General features: G+C 38.1%; 1 non-coding gene across 1 annotated transcript; it reads left to right on the top strand.

The window, feature by feature from the left end:
• Nucleotides 1-302: 302 nt before the first annotated feature.
• Nucleotides 303-22,117, top strand: LOC105046979 (lysine-specific demethylase JMJ28). The gene is made up of 6 exons (XR_012142262.1): nucleotides 303-497; nucleotides 2,290-2,368; nucleotides 2,473-3,104; nucleotides 3,199-3,332; nucleotides 17,774-17,882; nucleotides 18,005-22,117. It is a non-coding gene; the product is annotated as a lysine-specific demethylase JMJ28 (transcript).
• Nucleotides 22,118-22,414: the final 297 nt, after the last annotated feature.

Here is a 22,414-nt window from a genome sequence, read left to right as displayed (position 1 = left end):
CATGTCTCAGATGATAAGTATTTGCATCTAGCTGCTTTATTTTATTTTAGTATATTTTTATAATAATAAGAGCCAGTTTCAAGTAACTTGCCACATAAACAAGGCAATCACGAATGACTATAAGCCTCCATGCCCAATCAGTACTCAAGTCAAAAGAGGTGTGTGTAAGAATAGTGAAATCCCTTGCCTTGATAGTTAAACTTAGGGCTAGAACTGGATCAGGCTGGGTCGGGTTTTACTTTTACCCAAGCCCGGCCCAAAAACTTTTTTCGGACTTTGGGCTGGGCTTAGGCCCGTTTACTATGGAAAAAAATCGGCTCGAGCCCGATTGGGCTAACCCGAGCCTACCTTCCTTCGCTTTGGCTTCGGCTTCGCCAGCCTCCCACCTCCGCCGGCCAGATGCCTTCTTGATGTTCCACGGGCAGTTTGAGATCCTGTCGCTACTGGGGTGCTTCTTCTCGCCATCAGTGCCGCTGGCTGCAGAGGCCAGCCTGACGGTCTACTTGGCGAGATGATAGGGGCAGTAGTGGGCGGTGGAGTAGCAGGAGCTTTGATGTGGTCGGGCCGGTGGTGTGATGGTGGCATTGTTTGTGATCGCCATCTTCGATCGGTTGCCACTTTCAGAAGATGAAGATAAAGCTGCCAGCGATCAGTATCAATGCCATCCCCTGGATCATAGAGAGAGAAAGAGAGAAATGGGAATATGGGGCGAGGGTAGTGGTTTTGAAGAGGGTTGGAGAAAGAGATAAAGGCTCTCTTCTTAATTGAAATATGGTGTTATTGAGAAAGAAAGAGAGACGATGGGCACTGGGCCCAAGGAGGGTTTTTTTTTTTTGTTTTTTTTGGTAAAGGCACAAGGAAGGGGATTTATTTTACAGTGGATGGAGGGGTTTTGGGAGCTTGGGAGGGGGGGGGCCTTTGTAGTCATCACCTTTCTCTTCAGCTTCAAATCTCCATCGTGGTGCAAGAGGAGGAGGAGGAGGAGGAGGCAGCTACGGTGGTAGTCGCGGTGGCCATGGACCAGATGGCCAGGAGCTAGGCTAGGGCTTTGTTTTCTTTTTTTTTCTTTGGTGAGGAAACATCGGGGCAGATTGAGAGACGAATTGAAATACCGAGATCGAAAGTTGGACTGGATATTCGGGTTTTGATCGGGTTTGAATTTGGGCTCGGGCAGGGTTGAACCCGAGCCGGGCCAAAGGTTTACCCAACCTGGTCCGAAAGTAAAACGAACCCTATTGTTTGGCCCGAGCCAAGTCTGAATGATTTTGGGCCGAGCTCGAAGCCCGATCCGGCCCGATGGGCCTCAGACAGGTCCGAGCCCACTTCTAGCTCTAATTAAACTAGAGGACAAACCCCACCCCAATCTATTGTCACTATCAAAGCTGAGACTACATGGACAAGATTCTGTCAGCTAATTCTTCAATGAAATGTTGATGAATGAGAGAAGAGTTCATTACCTCTTACAGACACCAATAGGTCCTCTACTAATAAGCTATACATGGTTCTCACATCAAATATGCGGATGATATCGATCGATCATGAACGACGTCAATGGATGCCCCATTACCAATGCACCATTCGAGATTGGAGTAAATGACATAGGCATAGGAACAAATTCTCTTTCAAAAAAGAGAGATACTCTAGGTCGATACTAAGGGGAGTAGATAGACCGTAGGTTATATTTCACTCTCATGAGCAAGCATTAGAAGTTGTCCTAGTCTAGCATAAATCTTGCTATATGTTCGCCATTGTCATCACATTTTTTGTAGCTAAGGTAGGACTTCCAAGTGTCCATTTAGGATAGGAAGACATACTCGATTCCATGAAAGACAACGATCCTTGAATTGTCCTAAGAACCCATAGAGTTCCTTATGATGCACCGAGGGCTCGTTTGGTTTGTCAAAAAATATTCATTCATTAAATATTATTTTTAAAAAATTAATTTTTGAGAATATGATATCTGAAAAAATGATTTTACATGTTTTTGATCATGAGAAAATGATAAAGTATCTTATATTTGGTTGAGATCTATTTTTTTAAAAAAATTACATAAAATACCTATTATACCAAGAAAAAAAATCTTGCCCTATTCTATTCGTAGCTTTTATGGTATTTTGGAAAAAAATTCAATTTTTTTTCATGAAAAAATTAAAAATATAATTTTTTTATTGAAATATAAAAAAATTATTTTTAAAAAATTATTTTTTAATCAATTATTTTTATAAAAAATTTAATCAAATAAGATGATTTTTTCATTTTTTCATTTACCATACTTTCCCTTCTCTTCAGATAACACGATTTGATGAGGATGATCTTAGCCACCGGGATAAGCTTCGATTCCAACCCTCCAATCTGTCAATAAATTTCGGTACGAATTAGTTGCACCGAGTTGGTCTGCTCCGTCGCCTGTGTGGACTCAAGATTTCTCGCGTGGGATATTTACTGAAAAGACAATTTTAATAAAATCTTAACCCTGCGTAAGACCAGTCCCTCCCGTTTCCGCTTCCAGGAACAGCTCTCTCCCCCCACTTCAGCCTTCTTTGAAGCGGTTTTGCTTGGCGGTAATCCGGCGCCTCTATGGCCCGAGGCAACCAGGGCCGGTGCCGGTTCCCGACGAGCTCCGGTGCCGGCGATCCGACGGCCGGGAATGGCGGTGCCCGAGGCGCGCCATGGCCGGGGTGAGCTTCTGCGAGTACCATTACCAGCTGGCCCGCCGCAACCAGGCCAAGCACAAGGGGCTGCTCAAATCGGCCCCCACGCCCCGCCGGAAGCCCGGCCGTCCCCCCCGCTCCCGTCCGAAGCCGCCCGATCAGCCGCCGAGGAAGCGGCGGAGGAAAGGGGATCCCCCGACGGAGGGGCTGATCGCGGTAGCGCTGAGGCGGCAGATGGAGAGGAGGGAGAAGAAGAAAGGGGAGGCCGAGGGGCAGACAGAGGTGACAAGGGACCTCCCGAATGGGGTAATGACCATCTCCCTGACTCCGGCGTGGGATTCCGGCAATGCCGGCCCGCCCTTGGACCGTAAGCTAGGGTTTCATCAATATCCGTTCTTCAGGCGGTACATCCGGTCCAAGAACGTGGAGCCGCTCCCCCTGGGACCCCTGAAGGTCGATTTCGTTGTCTATGCGTTCTTTTATGGTTTATTGAATCTCCTCTTTGCTTGCATTTTTGTGTAAAGTTTGTTCGTTTTCCTCCGTATAGAAATTTCCTCGTGGTCAGGGTTTGGGAAGTGGACGAAAGAGGACTTGTCAAAGATGTGGCGAGAGTAAGGTGGTTCGTAAGGTCTGGTGTTCGAGTTGCCGGAAGGAGTCCTGCTCGAGCTGCATAAAGAAATGGTCTCGTTCTAACTCACCCCTCTCTGTTTCAGATTCTTGAACTTCCTTTATCTAAGACTGTGGTTAATATGATCTCTTACTCAAATAATTGTTGTTAATATCATGTGACAAAATGTTCGATTTTTTGTTGCTAGCATTTTCTTGACACTTAGAGTCATCCCATCACTAATGTCTGCAACAATTAAATTAAGTCTTTACTGACATATAGCTGCAATACATAATATACAGAAGCACCCTGCATAATAAACAAGTGTGCATTGGTCATTGGAATTCAAATGCCATTCATCTAATTCAGTGAAAGTTTTAGAGATTCTTCACCCAGCAAATTGAGCCAAATCCTTCAAACAAAAATCACCTCTCAGTTTGTGATAATGCAAGTATCTGAGGAAAGAACAGATTTAAAGAAACCCTGCAATCATCAGATGTTCATTTAATTGCTGATGGAGTTATCAATGAAAGCCTATGGCCCCACCAAGGTAATGTGATGAGATTTTTTAAAGGAACCTTCATTTGATTTATGCAGGCCCATGGAAACTTCCGATTCACTGTTTTTTGGGTAAAGTTCATATTCACAATGTGAACACTGGACAACTTTTCAAATGCACCTGACAAATTGTTCACCTTTCTGAATTATTAAGGTTATTGCAACTGCATTCCATGTTTTTCTAAAATAACCCTCACAGATCTTGGAGTTAAAATATCAGACCATCTTTGTAGTCCTCTCATAGGCCTGACCTAATCTTTTTGCTAACAGTTGATCATCTGTTATCCAAAAGGCTTAGCAGTTAGAGTGTATGTCTTTCTTTTCTTGAGGATGTGCTGCCTCAAATTGTGTTTCGCATAACATAGCCATCTTCCTTTTAGTTGGACTAACTTAGCAAACACTTTGCTCCAACCCTTCTACAGCATCAGATGGAGTCTAACAAAACTGTTTTGCTTCAAATTAGAACACATGGCCAACTCCTTAAACTAGGCCTAATGCCTTCATAGAAATCTATCTCTAGCCAATCTTTCTATGCTCCTTATATGATCTGTAAATTCAGTTTGCTTAAGGTCTCAAGATTTGTATGGTATAAGGTTTGGTATAAATTGGATTATAGGCTGCTTATTGTGTCGGAACATATGTGCAGATAAATTGGTTTTGTCTTATATATACTGCATGAATCTTTTGTATTTACTGTCTTCTTTCATTTGGTTTTGTTTTTTGGTTTCTTTTTGTCTCCTTGGGTTTCCTCTGTAAATATATCTCCATCCCGAGGAGCCTGTATTTTTTCACAAAAGATTGTATTATTGTTTGATTTAGGAGTGTGTTCTTTGGTTTCCACGGTGAACTTTTGTTTTGAGAACTTTTGATGTTATTCAGAAAATTAGTAGTTACATTTTTTCAAGCTAGTGTAGAAATTGGGATCCCACATTGGAAGGTGAAGAAAAGAGTATTTATACTACTTATAAACCCCTGGTTGGGGCTTTTGTTGTAATCATATCAGAGATACTTCAGTTATTGATTAGCGAGAATTCTTTTTGAGAATTGTTATTGCATTTTCTCTATTCTCTCTTCTTCTTTTTGTGGATTCCTAGGATTTGCAAGTGAGCGTGTGAGAGCTGTATCCTTGAAGTGGCTGACCAACATGGTGATTTCAGCCTTAGAAGAGAGTGATTTGCTGTTGCTCCTCTTCCAACCATCATATCTTATTGTCGTATGTGTCATAGTGAGGTTTCTACCTCATCACAATCAATTGCACTGACTTTTCTTCCTCCTTTGAATTTTCAACACAAGTTCAACAGATCCCGATGTTAGTTGGTATTAGAGTATGGTTTCAAGATGCCGCTTTGCTGTCATAACGTTGAAGAGCGTGCTGAGAGTGAGCAAGATCTATGAGACATCAAATTAGATAAATTGTGCTGCCTGCTTGAATAACTTAAACAAGAAAAGCAGTGGCTTCATCAACAGCAAGGGCAAGATGAATGCGAACATCATTAGGGTTTCAATTATTACTCTAATAGAGAGCTCTTTGATGATGAAAGCAAGTGTTTCCATTGAGAAGTGGAAGGTTTCAATCTGTTCTACAATGGAAGGTTTCGATCCTACACCAATATGAATGAAGACTATATCACAACCATTGTGACTTTGGTATCAAAACAAGCATCCCCGACTTTGAAGGACGTTTGCAACTTGACAAGTTCATTAGTTGGCTCCACATCATGAATGATTCTTCAAGCTTACCAATTTCCCAATGATTGATGCATGAAGCTAGTCACCATCGAGTTTAAGTACTCATCAATTTGGTGGAAAATAATGAAGCAACAACGTGAGCATGAATGATGCAGGAAGATCCAAATGTAGGACAAAATGTGGTGTGAGCTCAAAAGTAAGATCTTCGACTATCACTAGAATAAATTTCTTAAGCTCTACAATCTTCAGCAATACAATATGACTATAGAAGAATACAAAATGGAGTTCGATCAACTCCTCACGATGTGCAATTTTAAGGAGCCCCACGATATGCAATATTAAGGAGCCTGAAGAGCAACTATAGCACGATATTTTAGAGGATCGAAGCTTGAAATGGAGCAAATCGCATAACTTCAACTCTGTTGGATGCTGAACGACATGATACGATTGGCAACAAAGGTCAAAAAGCAGCAACGAAGACTAAGTAATTTATGCTTTCTAAGGTATAAAGATGGAGTGGAGCATCCAACCATGGGAGTTTCATGTCAACAATGTTGGTGCCCTTCAAAGCCAGTGCATCCAAACCGTCTCAGAAGAAGGACGAGAGCATCCTCAGCAACCCTAACCATTCCAACATTATCGTTTCTAACCATCACAAGTGTTCAATGCCAAGGGCCAAGGGTTTGGGTATATTGCAGCCAACTACTTAAATAGAAAGTTCTCTCTTTGGTGGAAGAAGAATCATGCACAAAAGAGGAGGAATAAGATCCGCCAATCAAGTGGATGAGAAATGTTCGAATGAGAAGGAGCTAGTGCATGCCGATCAAGGTATAACCTTAGTGGTCCACTGCAATCTGAAAACGATTGTGGTTAATGAAGAAGATTGGCTATGCCACAACATTTATTATGCTAAGTGCAACTTGCATGGCAATGTAACATAATACCATCATAAACAGAGACAATTGTGAGAACATCATTGCAATGTTGATGGTTAACAACTTGAGATTGCCTACCTAAGATTATCTCTATCCCTACGAGTTGCTAAGGCAATAAAGATAATAAAGCATTGTTTGTTCTAATTCTCCATCAGAAAATGATATCAAGATGAGACATGGTGCGATGTTATTCTTATAGATATCTATCATATATTGTTAGGGCATCCATGATAATATGATCACATAGCTACTTATGATGGCTTCAAGAATATTTATACCTTTGAGAAGGATGGTGTGAAGATCATTCTATTACCCTTGAAGATGGATTATTTCCCCAAGTCCCCATCAAAGACCAGCACCTTCGTCTCCAAGTCCGAACTTGTCAAGGCAAGTAAGGAGCCTACTATTGCATGTGCCTTGATCTTGCTAGAAAAGAATGAGTGTCATAAGGCTATCAAACTGCCCCTTGAAGGGTTTGCAGATGTTGTGCTTGATGAGATCCCAGTCGGATTGCCTGCTATGTGCACATCCAACACTGTGTGGACTTTTTACCTGATGCTGTAATCCCCAACAAGCCTTCTTACCATATGAGTCTCAAGGAGCATGAAGAACTTCACTATCAAGTGAGAGCTCATGGAGAAAGGCTAGTTTAGGAAAGTATCAGTTTATGTGCCATGCTAGTGTTGCTAGTACCTAAAAAGGATGGATGTGTCGCATGTGCAATGATAATCGAGTTATTAACAAGATCAAAATCAAGCACCAATTTTCCATCCCTCGATTTGATGATTTGCTCGATTAACTATAGGGCTTGGTTATTTTGTCTAAGATCGATCTCTGAAGCAGCTATCATTAGGTTTGACTATGCCCAGGTGATGAGTGGAAGACCGCCTTCAAGATCTGAGATAGTTACAAGTGGACGGTCATGCTCTTGGTCTCTCCAATGCTCTAAGCATTTTTATTAGGAGATTTGTATCGTGTATTTTGATGACGTCCTTATCTACAGCAAGGGAATGGAAGAGTACTTGACATATCTTTGACAAATGCTCTAGGCCTTAAGAGATCAAAAAGTTATTTGCCAACTTGAAGTGTCAATTCCTCACTGATAAGTTCGTATTCCTTGGATTTGTTGTGTTAAGCTGAGGTATTTAACTGCATCCTAGCAAAGTTGGCACCATCACCAGTTGGCCCACACCCAAGACACTATATGAGCTGAGAAGTTTTAATGGCGTGGCTTCTTTTTATGGGTGATTTATCAAGAATTTTACTTCTATTGCTGCACCAATGACTAAGTGCATGAAGGAAGATCAATTTGGGTAGACTGACAAAGCACAACGAAACTTCGAAGAATTAAAGAAGATGATTACTACTAAAGCACTAGTATTAGTGCTTCCAAATTTGACCAAATCTTCAAAGTCGACTGTGATGCTTCTAGTGTTGGTATTAGTGCCTCTCGTAGCTAAGAAGGCCGCTCGATTGCTTTATTCATTAAGAAGTTGAATGACACCAAGCTTAAGTACTCAACATATGAAAAGAAATTCTATGCTATTGTATGTGCTTTGGATTGTTCGAGTTATTATCTACTACATAAGGAGTTTATTCCTTACTCCGACCATGAGACAGTCAAGCATCTAAATTTCAACATAAATTTAGCCGCAAGCATGTGGGTGGAGTGAGTTACTTCAACCTTTTTCCTTCTCCAGCCTAAATTTGGTACTCAGAATTGAGTAGTAGATGCTTTGAGTTGACAACATGAACTCCTTTCCACTATGCAATTGAAAGTTTTGGATTTTAAATTGTCAAGAAATTGTACTAGAAAAATCCGGATTTTAGGAAGATTTGGAAGCTGTGTTAAAGGTTCTTATTAGCAATTTCATTGTCAAAGGGATTCCTATTCAAGGGTAACCAACTTTGGTTACCTTAATGTTCATTGCGATAGGCTATTATCTTCGAAGCCCATGATGGTGGACTTACTGGACACTTTGGATGAGATAACAATGGTACTTATCAAGAAAAATTCTATCGATCAAGGATGGAAAAGGATGCAATTCATGATTTTGAACGGTGACAAGTTTGCCATGTTGCCAAGTCAAGAGGACAGCATGTTAGACTCTTCTTGTCATTGCCAATTTTAAAGGTGCTTTGGGACGATGTGACCATGGATTTGTTGTGGGCTTAATCAAGACTTAATGGAATAAGGATTCAGTCATGATAGGTGTTGATCGATTTTTTAAGATGGCTCATTTTGTGCTTTCCAGAAGACACATGATGCCTTTCATATTGTTGAACTCTACTTCTGCAAGATCGTGCGCCTTCATGTTATTCTTAAGATGTTTATATTTGGTGGGGACGTGATTTAGGTGGATCATCGGACTTGATGTGCACCATTTGGACCATTAGAGTATCCAGGAGGATCGTTAGACTAGATGTGGATCATTTTCATCACTACGAGGACTCAATATGGATTATATTAGTCACAACGAGCAGAGCTAGATAGAATTTAGGAGTAAGATCCATTACATCAAAAAATAAAGTTCCGTGCAAAATTTTAGAAAGTGAATCTTGGTCATACGATGCTTCATCAAGATGATTTTTTTTTTGAAATTGGATATCCTTTGGAGATTTACAACTTTGGGATACCTCCTAAAGGGGCTAAATTAGGACAAAATTTTGTTGTTTGGACCTCCAAATAGGTCGGTCTAATCGAAATTTTTCTTTTCGAGAAAGATTTTGATTGGAAGTTATCTTCCAATCCATGAAAAATTAGGCAGAGTGATAGAAGACAAAATTGATATACAAATAGAGATCTACCTTGCAAAGAGTTTTAGCTTTTTTTTAGATTATTTCTATTAGGTATTTTTATTTTAAATAAACAGATTTTATTAAAACTAGAAGAGGAATCCGATCCAATTTGTGTAAGGACGGATCTTATTATTATAAATAGAGATATACATTTTATTTTTAATTAATAAAAAAATAAAAGAAAAAGAAAAGAGACTTGAGCCATACTTTTGAAAATCTTCTCTTTTTCAATCTTTTTTTTTTTGAGAGATCCGAGTTGAGCGGATTAAAGAAAATCCTCCTTGATTGGATCAAATTGGTTTTAGAGCCATGCTCCTATTTGGTGGAGTGCCAACTTGATTTGTTTAGATCAAGTTGGTATCAAAGTTTCGGTTCTCTGCATCTATGGGAGGTTTAGACGTACAAGCAATACAAGCAGTCAAGAGAAAGCTATTTGTGCATGAAGTGTATTAAAGAACAAAGAGGAGTATGGGTGCTAGTTCTACATCGATGGATGATGAGATAAAGAAATGTCTGGCATAATCAGAGGAGAAGATTGTTCAACTCATTTAGGCCATGTCTTGATTGGTGGTGCCTTCAATACAAGTACCAACAACTCTTATAGGGAAGTTGTCTCTATGTTTAAAAATCAAAATCTATCATCTGGAAAGAAAGATCAAGACTGAAAACTATCTTCGAGCAAAGCTAAGCAGTTTAGCCATGAGGAAGGAAAGCAAGCGTCTCCATCTTCAATTCTAATTTAGTAGGAGTTAAATCTTCTAAACAAGAGAAGCTATGATTCAGATGGATCATTAGACTTGATGTGAACCACTTTGACCACTATGAATATTCAGGAGGATCATTAGACTCGATGTGGATCACTTTCATCACTACAAGGACTCAATGTAGATCATGTTGGCCATTATGAAAAGAACTAAATAGAATCCAAGAGCAAGATCCATCATATCAAAAAATCGAATCGCACGCCAAACTTTAGATAATGATAACTTGATCACATGATGCTCGATTGAGATAATCCTTTTTTTTAAATTGAATATGTTTTGGAGATCTACAACTTTGGGATAGCCCTTAAAAAGGCTAAATTGGATCAAAATTCTATCATTGGGTCTCGAAACAAGCTGGTCAAATTGAAACTTTCCTTTTTAAAAAAAATTGATCGGAAGTTATCTTCCAATCCGTGAAGAGTTATATGGAGTGATAGAAGGCAAAGTTGATGTAGAAGTTCAGATATATCTCGTATAAAAATTTAATATTTTTTCATAATTTTTTATATTAATCATATTTTTTAAAGATCTAGTCCTATTTAAGCTAAGAAAAGGAGTCTAACCTACTTGTTCAATGGTGGACATTCTTCTAGAAGATAAGAAGAGAAATTTGATTTGAATTGTGCAAGGATGAACCTCACTATTATAAATAGTGGCTATATATCTCAATTTTTTATATGAAGAATTAATCAATGAAAGAAAGAAAAATTTAAGTCCTATTTTTGCAATTTTTCTATCATCTTTTTTTTTTTCTTTTGAGATATCCGAGTTAAATGGTTTGAAGAAATTTTCTTTCTTTCCGATCGAATCTAGATGCGAAGTTTATGAGTCACTTTTCATGAACCTTAATGGTGGAAGATGGGTACTCAACTTCAATTCAGCTCAAGTGGCCATCCCCAGATAAACAGTAAGATGTGAACCAAAGTTTAGGAAATATATTAAGAAGTTTTGTTGCTAATTATGTGATAGTTGGATTTTTTATTAGCCAAGTTGAACTTGCCTACAACAATTTGGTGAGCAAAGCAACTCGAAGGTGTCCTTTTGAAGTTGTCTACGACACACAACCTTTGAATTTGTTTGACCTTGTGCCCCTATCAACGACGCACCGATTCAATGGTGATGCTAATGCACGAGTTAGGGAGATCCAGAAGCTACAGGAAAAGGTGTGAGAAAGGTTCTTCGGCAAATAGTGAAATACTAGCATTACACCAATAAGCATAGGAAATCTATCATCTTCAAAGGAGGGGATGTTGTTTGTGTGCATTCGTGGAAAGAGCGATTCCCTTCTAAGAATGTCAAGTTATCTCCTCAAGCAGATGGTCCTTTCAAAATCCTAAAGCACATTAGTGATAATATCTACAAAATTGAACTTCTTGGAGACTGTAGTATTTGCAACATTCAATATTGTTGATCCATCATCTTACTATGAAGACCGGGAAGATGAAGAAGATCTAGACTCAATGATGAGTCTTCTCCAACGACGGAAGTATGATGTTGGACCACCTCGGCACACGTGCCATCATGTGGGTCACGGGTCCTGACCGCAGGGGTCTTGGAACCCAACATAAATTTAATCTTGCTAGGAAAGTTTGATGTTAGTTTTGATTTGTGGATTTTTTTTTTTTTGATAACTTTTGATGTTGTTAGAAAAGTTAGTAGTTAGGATTCTTTGAGTTAGAATGGGACTTGAAATCCCACATTGGAAGGTTAAAGAAATTAGTTCCCTTGTACTAATAAATACCTTCATAGGAGCTCTTCTTGTTGTCATATTTGAGATAGTTGAATTATTGATTAGTGAGGATTCTATTGTGGAAATTATTTTTGCCTTCTCTCTATTCTCTTTCTCTTTTTCTTTTGGTGGATTTGTAGGGTTTGCGAGTGAGCATATGAGAGCTGTATCATGGAATTGGCCTGCCAAGGTGGTGATTTCGGCCTCCAAAGGGAGTGATTTGCCCATGCTTCTCTTCCATCTATCTGTCTGCTGCCTCCATCATTCATGCCATAGTGGGGTTTCTTACTCACCACAATCAGTTGCATTGACTTTCTATTCCTCTGAATTTTCAGCACAAGTTCAACATCTCCTGGCATCATCATCTCTTCATTTAGGTGTTTGAATCATTATTTTGATAAAGTTCTTGTTGTATGAGTAGACTCTTTCTCGGGAATCTGCTGCCATGTAAAGTTCTTGGTTTTTATTTAGTCGCCAATGAGTTTCCTCTGGTTTCAATGGCCGAAGTGCAGAAGGAGATTACATGAGATGTAGGTAACAAATTTTGGTTTTTTTTAAGGTTTTTGGAACCTGCTTATGTATAAATTGGACTTTGTTGTCTTTTGTTTTACTAGGACAGTTTACGTTGCTTAAAGATTTGGAACCTGTCTCTAAACAAATAATGGATTTCTGGGGGTTGGTTGTCTTTCATCTCCACCACTTATGGCCCATAAAAAGGTGGGACGGCTGATTGTCTTGCCTGTTTGCTTCGGTCACTATTCATTCTTTTCTTTTATCTCCTATTTGTTTCCTTCTACGTCCATACTCTTTATCTACCCTCTACCTTCTCCACCTAATTCTAGCCCTTTATATTACCTCTTCTCTCTCTCTCTCTCTCTCCCCCTCCCTCCCTTCACTTGCTATGTTCTTCCTTTCAAGCATTTTCTGAGTAATTAATAGAGTTTCAATTGCTCCCTGTCTTCTCGAGTTTTCAGTGCTTAATTGAACTCTTTCAATTACAGGTTCGCTAATCTCATGGGTGATTTGCTACATACTTTTGAATTTGTTAAAAGTTAAGTGCTCAAACGAAAATATGCCCTTTCCCATAGGATGAATCTAACAATTTGAATGCTTCAGTCAAATCATCTATTTCCAATCCCTTATCTCCCTTTGAGATGTTTTAATTCATGTAGACCGTAGAGGGTATATATTATTATCCCACACCATTATGTCTTCACCAAGACAGTGGACCAATTTAGTATCTTTCGACCCAACTCAAGATGAATTCCTTAAGAGACTAACTATATGATTCTCTTGTTGTCAACCACCAAATACTAGCAGTGCCTTTCAAAGAAGAAACCACTGATGCAAAAAATAAACTGCACTATCAATAGCACCATGCCTTTATTGCTCCAATATAGTACTCTAAATGATAAAGTGTTGCCCTTCTAAAAGTTACAAATAAATTATATTTCTGGGACAATTCATGCTTTTTTTCTTCCTGTAAGGTGGTAGTCACATAATGGGTGGGATACTTGTTGGTCATTATCCTACTTCACATCTGGAAAAATGAAGGCTTTGTCATTGTTGATTTTTCTTTGATTCTCTAGATGAGTGCCCCAATGGTCTAACCTTTATGAGACTGAGATGGTCAAAAGGAAAAGAAACATGTTTTCAATTAAATTTCCATCTATCTTTAGATGATGCAAATAGGTCTTTAACTTTAATTTTGTTACACTATCAAACTTTTTACCATCACCATCTTGGGCACTACTTTTCTGGCTTCAAATGGCAATAGCATTGATGGAAATTTAGGCAGGTGGTGCCAAACATGAATATTAGACAGAATGGCTTTATGCAGAATTGGTTAATGTATGCATACATATCATGCTTTTAAGGTTTACAAAAGATCTTCAAACCTCAATATGTCAATTTTGGTTGCAATCATTCCAAATTCACAGGTGGTTTCTATCACTGTTTATGCGTAAACTGTTTCATGGCCCAAATGTATCATATACACAGGTAACTTATGCTTATTTTTCCAACAATCTTAATATTTCCAAATTATAAAATCAGTCTGTCAATACTAAACTAAGATATGCAGAATTGATAAATGTATGCATAGATATCAGGCTTTTAAGGTTTGGAAAAGACTCCAAACCTCAATATGTCAATTTTGGTTGAAATCAGTCCAAATTCATCATTGGTTTCTAAGTTTCCACTGTTTATGCATAAACTGTTAAGTTTCCTGGCCCAAATGTATCATATACACAGGTCCTTGTGCTTATTTTTCCAACAATTTTTAATATTTCCAAATTATAGAATTACTTTGTCAATACTAAACTAAGATATTGCAACTTTTGGGAGATTTGGAAGCATCACGATGTTGGGTCCCACAGAAATAGATTTTTTTTTCCTCTTAGTGAAAACATAGGTTTGGCTATTGTAAAATCTGAATCTTGTCAACATGGAGATCCTATTGTGGTTGTTTATCATCATGCAATAAATAATGTAAAAGAGCGTTCGAGTGGATGAGGCTCCAGCCATTGCAAGATCTAGAGAAGGTCAGATTTACGCATACTTACACTCATGTGCGGAGAGAATATTTCCATGTTTCGAACCCATGACACCTAAGTTACAATAGAGCAATTTAGCATTGCACCAAAGCCTACCCTTAAGCAATAAAATGATATTAGTATTTCAACCTAGCGTTACTTGGACATATGACATGGGTGTCAAGTCTCCCAGTCTTTTGAAGAATCCAATGCAGGAAACTTCTAAAAATTGTCATGAGGACATGCCTATACCTTCTCTCTCTCTCTCTATATATATATATATGCGTGCGTGCATGTGTGTGCTGGAATTAAAAAACATTCGAATAGAAGTGCCAAAAGTACACATGTAAAGATCATGGCATCATAATTTGATGGTATGAAGTGTCAAGAAGTGACGTGAAGTTCCCCAAGTTTCCAAGCATCCAACATGCTAAAAAACCCAAAATTTAGAGCATCCAAGTAATGTTGCATCAGCCTCTATAGTTCATGCTGTGCATGTGCAATGGCTCAATATTTTTCTCATGCACTGGACCTAGCTACCGCATTTTACTTCTCAGTTTTCCATGTTAACTAGATTCTGACCAACATGCCTGTGCTATGGTAAATCTTTGATCTGTGCAAAATCCAGGCCAATTTGCTTGGAACTCTTCAATACTGAATATGATAATGCTTTTTATAGATTATCGCTTCACCTAGATTTTCATTTGAGTAATGAAGGATATCGATCATTGAATTAAGATGTGATTTCCTAAGAGCTTGTACAAGCTGGCTCTTCAACATTTATGGCAAATGAAACGTGAGGTCACATAATAATATAATAGGTTAATTTTTTCATCAGTTTCTGATACATCTCAGGGTCCTTCAGAAGTTTCTTTTATTTGTATTTATGGGAGTATCAACTGATTTGGATCCTATTATTAGGTTTCAGTCAGAAGATTCATTGCAATTTTGCTTTGACATAGATTGCTTCTTTGTCAAATCTTGCCTATGCCATCATAACTTGTAGGAAATACGTTAACATTCCAAGTTTGTCGTAAAATTTGAACCTTTTTATTCTATTACACTCAGTTGGCACTATATGATCGATCTCTAGTCCAAGCTTGTCAAGACCAAGAAAACTATGTTTAGAAACATTGAGTGGATGATTTGAAATATTTTGAACCTTTATAATAAGATCACCTCATGTAACTTCTCGATTCAAGCTTTAGAGTTTATCAATTTATTGTTTAGAAAACAATAAATTGATGTTTTAATATTTTTAGCTCTGGTAAATAATACTGGAGCAAAATCTATCACTTGCCACCTATATCTTGAAAGTTGCTCGTAGATCATTTTGCATCCAAGAAAGCTGTTTTGCCAATTACTACACAATCCCAATTTCTAATGGTTAGGTCACTATAAATGTGTTAATTGTGGCTTTATGGACCAATGATAGAGTTGTTTTTTGGCTGCATCATCTTGTTGTCTTATCTTGTAGGGTTGTGGTTTTTGCAGCATGAAAAATGTTCCTTTCCATCTTGGTGCAATGGTATCTTTGGTACTCATTGCTTACCATAATAAAAACTCATTAGCTTTGCTAGTTGGTAGGATATCATATATGATGTGTAAAGATGCTCGTCTTTCATCAAGTCCTGGTGTTCAAACTCATGTTCATAGAAGGAACCTGCGCATGCAAGTCATGTGGATGCTCTAAATTTATTAGCTTCATTGAATTACCGTTATGATTATTTGAGAATGCACATGTTTATGGAATTTATAATTATACCAATAATAGTAGTCTAATTAAGGAGATGGAGTCACCATATCAGAAGGGCTTGTCATAGGACCTTTTTTGGCTTGGGATTATAGGTTCCACAAATATTTTTCCTTCTATGAACGTTGGTTGCTTTGGGCTGTGCAGTGGCAGGAACCTTCTCCCCTAGTCGTCTTGCCTGTTGCGGAGACTGACTTCAAATTTGGCTCAACCAAGATCCATAAATCGGTAGCAGGAACCATACAGGTACACTACTAGTTCAGTACAGTTTGTTTGGTACAAAATAGTATGGTCGGTATGCTATAGTATGGTACACATCTTGTACCAATAGAAGGCTCCGATACCTTTTTTCACTCCCGGCTATGGTATTGTCTGAAGGCCAGCAATATGGATTGATATGGGGCAATTCCACTTGATTCCGATCAGTTCGACTCATATATCGAATCAAAAATCTTGGTATCATACTGTTGCTTTATCAGTACAATGTGGAATGGTCGGTACAGGGCGGTATGATAGGCCTTGGGCTCACCTATTAGACACTTTTGGGCATTCTATGGTACTGCGAGCTATTGCTGCGATAAACTGTCTTGTGTTATTCTACCCTAGCAACTTTTATGTTTCTTCCTACATAACTGTTACCTGTCATGTATGTTAACATTCATTCCTCTCCCTTTCCTTGATCCTCCTCTTACCCCTGCACCGGAATGTGGTCCCAACCAATGGAGGCTACTCCTATGGATAAGTCTGTTACTTTTTGAGACCTAGAAATGATCTGATTGAAGGATTAAAAAATAAAAGCATCATAATCAGATGAAAGAAAAATAATATAGGGAAGCAGAGGAAAAGTTTTGAAGGAAAAAGGATCCATTTCGTTCAAGGTTTGAAGTCTCTCCTGTGCTACACAGTCTCAAGCCATACCATGCACCATGTTTACCATACCAATATGGGGGCATTGTCTGGTTTGGTGAACCATGAGTTGATAGGGGGCGCACCATACCTTGTATCGTATCAATGCATGAATGATATGGGAGCATGTTGCAATATTTGAAGCCTATTTAGACTTCGATGTCAGAAACAAATCCCAATATCCAATCCTTTTTCTGCAATTATGGTTCTTTTGTAAGGGTCTATGGCCAGTCACATATCTTCCCTTGAGTCCTATTAGGACTATTACATAATCACAAACCAACTCAAAATTAAGTATTCAGGAAGGGGAAGAAAGAAGAAGGAAAATTACCATTACTGGCTGGCTAAATCTAAATATTCTCCTGGTCTAAACTAAATTTGAGACTTAACTAAAACAGTAGCTAAATGATCTGCAATGATCTGATGATATCACCTAGAATTTCCTGGGTTTAATGCTTGTTTTCAGCCCAGAACAAGGCTTGCTTCACCTCCTTTCTTTTCTAACAGTAGTCTGCATTAAAGTTGTAGGCAATGTGCTACTGCTTTGAAAGCGCAGTTTGATGTTAATTTTGTTTGACATGAAGAGAGTGGCGCAAATAAGTGATATTGGAATGTGAGCAGGTGCACTTGAAGCATGCGAATGACATAGGTTGTGTATCTTTTTTGATTGTTATGATATATGCATCTCAACAGGTGTATGTGCTGTATCTCTAATTAAGACTGATGTGTTGTGTTGTAATTTTGGGTAAAGAACTGGAATTTCCTCATGGTTCTGGTTGCTTGTTTACTGATTTTTTTTAAAGAGTTTTTGTTGTAAGTTCATAAATTAGGATATTTAACATGATCAGGTACTCTGAGATGTCTGAGGTGGAAGTAAAGATATCTTGTCCCAACAGTTGTGGCTATTGTGATTGCAAAACATGCATGAATACTGGAGCTAAAGCTGGTGGGTGTAAGGTCAGCTTCCTTGCTGGCTCTTTTACATTTAATTGCAGAATGTTCCGTTTGCTGCATGGGAGCCTTTTTTGCTCTATCAAGACTGCTAAGTTATGTGAATCTTCATTGTTTTTTATCTTCAGGAATTTTCAACTGGTCAAACAAACTTCATCCAAATTAAATATGCCTACAACTTGATTAATCAGCTGCTGCCCGTGCTGAAGCAGATAAGTCAGAACAAATTACTGAGCTGGAAATAGGGGCAAGAACCAAGGTTTGTGTGAGTTAGTAGCTTGTTGTTTTCATTGCTTAATTTGATTTTCTGATGTAATCCATTAAAACTAGGAAGAAGATTATCGGCCGTTCAGATTCAAGTGGCAGAGCATGGCCCCAATGAGATAGTTTACTGCTAAAATTCAACAACTTGGGAGACATACGCTTATTAAAATCTCATTAAATTCTTTACATGCTAATGATCATTTTTAGTAACAGAATCTCTGAATTGTTCCTGAATTTTTTAACATCAGGTTTTTCCCTTGAAAGTTTTGTAGATATTTATTATCTTGTTTTTCTTTACTATATGTGAGTTCAAATATTTTTCCAAAATAAAGTATAAATTGAAACCTTATCTTGACTTCGTTTTGATTTTCTTAATATACTTTTTTGTTCATTGTCTTAATCTTCATTAATCTCTTGACTTATCACCTATTTCATTTCATTTTTTTCTAGATTGTGGATTTCGTCTTTGCTAGTCCGTTCTAATACTGACTTGTGACTACAGTCTAATGGAATATCGATTTTTGGAACAGCAATAACTGCAAGAATTCAATCATTGATTTTCTTCGAAGCTGCTCAAAATTCCTTGTAAACTTTGCTTATGTTGTTGTCAAGAGGTACGTGGGGGAAAAATACTTTAAAAAGTTGCAGTTGATACCTTAAAACTTCACAATAAGATGAAAGCCGACAAGCGTGCTGGCAAGATACTTTATGGATTGAGGCAAAAACTCTCCATTAGAGTGCCTCATATGTCACCTTTGTCAACTAAACTTTTGTCACCTGACTGGAAATCTGAACATAGTGAGGGCAATATTTCTTGTCCATCCAAGGAACTTGGTGGCTGCGGCAATGGTCTTATGAATTTGGTCTTTCATGTTGCCATTCAACCGGTCTGAGGAATTGGATACAAGTGATGAACAAATTGCCAGTGGTTTTAGTATCCTGAAAAGTTGGATGTTTTCTCTCACTATTTGTCTCATGTTAAAATGAACAACAAACTTCGGTAGTTCCATTCAAGTCTGCAGGAAGCCTTGGCTGCATAGGTTGCACTGGTGATTACGTGACATGATTTGCATTAGCGAAGATCTCAAACACCACCCTACACCGGAATAAAGGCTGTTCCTAGTATTTTTCAAAGCATAATATTAACTGCCCAAGTTCCATGCTTTTCTTGAAAATCAGTGCCAATAATGCTGGTAAAGCTGCAAAAGCTGCTGATTGCTCAGATTTGTTGAGGTAATTGGTATCTACCTGAAGCACTCATAACAGATGACCTCATATGCTGTTTCAGTCACGTTTTCTATGACTTTTCTCCATGAACTTTGGCTTATCTAATTTGGATTGCACAAACCAATAAAATAGATGTTGCACTAACCTGGGACTTGGTCTTTAATACCTATTAGTAAGTACAACCTAATCATGGATGGTTTCTTTGAGCTTTGACTCAATTTCCATACTGGAATTTTCTACTTGAAATTTACAATGTTAATAAACATGGTGAAATTTGGATTTCATGAGATAAATATGCTTTATTTAATCATCATATCTTTAGAGACCATATACATAAACTTCACTAGTAACATATATGCACATTATTGTTGCTTGCATTGGCTATGTTGGTCTTCTAATATATCAACCATTAATATCTTCTCGTGCTGCAGAATAGTCTGCCGCTTATTTTGTTTATAATTTTGCATGCTTATGGAATGGGATTATAAGAACCTTTTTAACAGAATAAAAAATTCTTGCATGTTAAATGTAATGACTACTATCTGCTGCGAAACTTCCATGCTACAAGGAACTCTTAGGTGCCTTTTCTCCTAGTCTTCAGTATCCAGCTAATTATTGTTCACCTTTGTTGTGTATTCTATGGGTTACAAAGCTTCCGTGTATTTAGTTCAGATATTGCAGAAAATTGCATTCAATCTATGCTTGGAGCTAAATTAATTTGCTTCCCACTGAATGTTATTCCAACTGTGTCACCATTTATGCAATCTATGGCAACACAATATTGTTTGTGATTATTTTTCCCTTACTGCCTTTCTAAAGAAAGATTGTTGATCAATTTAAGAAGGATTTCATTTCCAATATTTGTGCTTGGAATTTCCCAATCTCTTATAGTACTTGTTGAAACTGATGTACTTCCCCAATTTGATTAGTTCCATATCATAATAAAACAGCATGCTGCATCTTACTGATAACAAGGCCTTTTCAAAATTCTCAGGATGTATATCCAGTTGGTGGTTGTCTTAACCTACTAACAATCTGGTGCCAGCATATCCACCTGACTGGAGGAGATTGTTGCTTTAAATCAATATGAGAGTTGCTTAATTAGTTTCATCATATTTTACTTTTGACCTCTGATTTTCTGCTGATGTGGATTGTGCTAGTGATGCTAGTAATTATCCCTAGCTTATCCTTGACTAACAAGAATCAGGATGTGGCCTCTTAGCACGTGAGTTGCTAGGATTGTCTAGTTTTATAGCCCTCCATTCTGATGGTTTGGTTGCTACTCTAATCACAAAAGGCCAACATCTTTTTCTGAGCAACCAACATTACTCTGCTGGTATAGCCTTTTGCTTTACTCCATCAAGCATATTGGTTTTGTAGTTTTATCCATCAAGTCCCACACCATGTGGTGATGCCTACTTGTATCCAGTCTAACTCCCCATCTAGCATGTCTCCTTGTGTGTGCACGTGTATGTTTCTGCATACATAATATTTGTATTTATTACATGTGAGTCTCTTGTATACTTGCAATAAGGACATATTTTGGCAATTACCCTCATTTAGTTAATTACTGCAGTTGTTGACTGTAAGCCGGCAATCCCTTTAGTAGCTCTTCAGTTTCATGTACTGTTCATTCTTATCAAGCAACATCTTAGTGAAAGCATAGTTGGAAAAGGTCTTATGCTAATCAGCCTTTTATCATATTTGTATTATTTTATGGGAAAGATATTCAGTCTCTTAGGGGGAAGTCTTATAAGCCTTGTTCACTCTTATCAACATCCTCGTCAAGGTGTACTCCTGCACTGTGAATATATTCTGCCTTTTGTTTTCCAACAGAACTTATATTGTTTGTTCATTTCCACCTTGCTCATAATTGAACATTGTCTTAGATGACTGTTTTCTCACTCACTGCTGACACAGTTATATGTAATGAATATGATCAATTAGCTTATATTCTTATTTTTTTTCAGATTGCTGGTTTTGAAGTTACTAGTTTGTCACAAGTAATCTAGTTTCCTGCAGAACTTAATCACTATTTCTAATATCCTTCCAAATGAAACCATGTTAGGTGATCCCTTTCTCTCGCAACATAAAATTTCTGTTGCTTCGGGGTTGGAGGTAAAATCTGGGGGAAATAGCTGTCACAGAAGCTTTTCCTTTTTGCTGCATTGCTTCATGGATGTATTGTCCCCTTTATTGCTTTTTAATCACTTTCACATATACCCTTTCATCTAAATAATCAAATTTCCTGCTACATATTTTCAAGTTTTTCCCTCGTTTCTGAGAAATGCAGGAACTCGTCTTATATGCTATGTCAGTGCCACTTTTCTGCGTGAGTGAATCTCTGGCATTATTGGAGCTGCTTTTCTTAGAAATAGGATATGCATAAGTTTGTGGCTATACAATTAAGAGTTGGCAACTTCTATCAGATGATCAAGTGATCGTACAAGCAAAAATGGCAAGAAAAGAAGTCTCGGAAACTACAAACAGATGGGCATGCGCACGCATTCTGCCATGCTGCATGTAGGCATGAATGCATGCTTCCGGTCACACATGCTAGGAAAGTGGAGCCACGCCCTTAGGTGGATCCCCAGTGGCAGAATATTTGTTGGTGGAATATAATCCTAGTGACAAAATTATCAAGTTGCAAGTGGTTGTATCATTGGTAGAACAGTTTTTTTTTTTTTGTGATGCAAGGTTTTCATTATTTAAGGTTGACATGGGCAGCTAATCTATTTGTGCGAACATCATTCTGGCTTTGACGTGGGTTGCATGTTGATTGTATGAGCGAGAGGTTGTTGGGTGAGCACAGAAGATTACAATCATTTTCTGTTCAAGAGATTTCAGGGTTGATGATAAACTCCCCAGATCTCATTCTGGAAGTAGTTAAATAAAAAGGTGGGTGGTGCCACACATTCTGCGCCATTGCCGTGTTCTGCTGACGATGCTACTCTTGCCTTAATGCTGTGTGATTAAGAGTGTTTAGGCAAAAAAACCTTAAGAACTCAGGGTCTGATAGATCTATCTGCAACTTCTCTTTATATTCT

The sequence above is a fragment of the Elaeis guineensis genome, chromosome 6, assembly GCF_000442705.2.
Source record: "Elaeis guineensis isolate ETL-2024a chromosome 6, EG11, whole genome shotgun sequence".
NCBI classification, from domain to species: Eukaryota; Viridiplantae; Streptophyta; class Magnoliopsida; order Arecales; family Arecaceae; genus Elaeis; species Elaeis guineensis.
Note: the sequence above shows the minus strand (reverse complement) of the source record. Positions and strands in the feature narration are given on the sequence as shown.